This window comes from Salvelinus sp. IW2-2015, linkage group LG2, assembly GCF_002910315.2.
Source record: "Salvelinus sp. IW2-2015 linkage group LG2, ASM291031v2, whole genome shotgun sequence".
Classification (NCBI taxonomy): domain Eukaryota; kingdom Metazoa; phylum Chordata; class Actinopteri; order Salmoniformes; family Salmonidae; genus Salvelinus; species Salvelinus sp. IW2-2015.
The window spans coordinates 29,887,535-29,889,477 of NC_036839.1; the positions used below are offsets into that span (position 1 = coordinate 29,887,535).

Below are 1,943 nucleotides of genomic sequence, written 5' to 3' on the forward strand. Positions count from 1 at the left end.
TTACACATCTCTAGAGCCATAGTGCTGATTACACATCTTAAAACCATGAGTTGTTACTGTTAACAGCACAATAATGGTGGTTAAGACGTGGGCTGGCTGTGGCCCAGCCATAGTGGTGAGAATATGGATACATCTCACAGCCATTGAGTGATGCTTAGAGGTCGCATATTGTCCACCCTTGTGGTGTTGCGGCCAGGCTGACAGCCCATCCGGGTGTGATAACCTGTTTCGCCATGTGTGGTTGGTAGGATTTACAGCCCATGATCTAACGTAATCGCATGGCTTACGAGTTAGATGGTTAACCCAGGCAGCGGGCGGTGGACAGTCGTGGCACGGGACCCCTGCATCTTAGTGACAGCCATGTAGGTGTGTGTATTAGTACCACCGGCTCTCTCTCGGCCTCCTTACTCAGCTCGTCTCATACGTGCGTGTATAGGTGAAAACGCGCTGGTCATTAGGGCAATATTGGGGGGAGAAAACAAAAGGTGTCTGTAACGATCTTACCAGCATAGTGTGGTGAGTGCGTGTGGCAAGCGGCTAGTAGGATTAGTGATACGTGTACGCAGATCTTACAGGCACTAGGTAGGGTGGGTGGTGTGACCTGACATACTGTTGTCTCTGTGTCTGTCTGGAGTGGTCGCAGAGTGTCTGGTGAGCGCGCACTAGTGGTGATACACCCGTATCTGTATATGTCTCGTCTGTCGGATAGTGCCTTGGTACACGCATCGTAAGGCGGGGTGCGACGGTATGAGCATCTTACAAGCCCTAGTATCGCTCAGCCTCTCAATGCATGCGGTTCCAACTCCGCGCCATAGTGAGATGTGTCTCAGTGCAATCTGACACGCCCACTCGATTCCACCCCACAGACCAGGGATGATGATAAGGGCGACTACTTAAGCAGCGAGAAGGTGGTGAGAGGGGTAGTAGACGGCGGATGGCGTGAAACGCCTGGTGGAGGTGGGGGTTATGCATCTTACAGCCATTGTGTGTTATGCATCTTTTACAGCCATAGTGTGTTATGCATCTTACAGCCATTAGTGTGTTCATGCACCTTTACAGCCATAGTTGTGTAAGCTTGATATGCACCTTACAAGCCCATAGTGTGTGCACCTTAACAGCCATAGTGTGTTATGCATCTTACAGCCATATAGTGTGCTTACAGCCATAGTGTGTTATGCACCTTACAGCCATAGTGTGAGTTATAAAAGCAATGAGCAGCTCTGAGAAGCAACTACATCATTCAACAACAACAAATAGTGTCAACATCACAGACTATATCAGGGAGTAAAAACATCAGCTGTTGCAATACACATCATGCAACATGCAACATATTCAGCTCTGTATTACAACCTTTCTGAACTTTTACCTCCATAATATCTAAAGTGGCCTTTTGAGTCCTGTGTATAGTTATGTATTCATGAGCAGAACAAATGTTTGATAGTGGTCACAGAACTCCTCCAATGTAGTTCTGTGGAGCCACAGGAGTCTGCAGCGCTCTGTGTCTACAGCGCTCTGTGTCTGCAGCTCTCTGTAGCATAGATGTGTGTGTGGCTCCAGTGTCAGATCACGCATGTGAAAATATCCATATAAAAGCTGATATCATCATGTTTCAATTTTGTTTAAATTATTTGTCTTGTAAAGACTGTAATATATTGTTATTTTGTGCTTCTTGTCATAAAGAGAGAGATGTCTCTCGAATCTCTCACTAACCTTCTGCTTTTCCCCTCCAACTGCTACATTTTATAAATAAAAGTTAAAAGGAATTCAGCCTGCTGATCAAGGCATAGTCTGTTGGGTGTGGGTATGTGTCCTGGGAGGAACAGACACAGTGGGTTTGTTTGGGAACCTGAGGCTTTGTATCCCATGAGTCTCAGCAGAGAAACCAGGAAATGGGTCTTAATAATCCTTAAGAGTCTATTGCGTCAATCTAAGTAACATAATAA

The 1,943-nt window shown here is 46.1% G+C and overlaps 1 long non-coding RNA gene across 1 annotated transcript; it reads left to right on the forward strand.

Moving 5' to 3' along the window:
- The first annotated feature begins 969 nt into the window (after positions 1–969).
- Positions 970–1,605, forward strand: LOC139028654 (uncharacterized). Its single transcript, XR_011480859.1, has 2 exons — positions 970–1,037; positions 1,144–1,605. It is a non-coding gene; the product is annotated as an uncharacterized lncRNA (long non-coding RNA).
- The last annotated feature ends 338 nt before the right edge of the window (positions 1,606–1,943 follow it).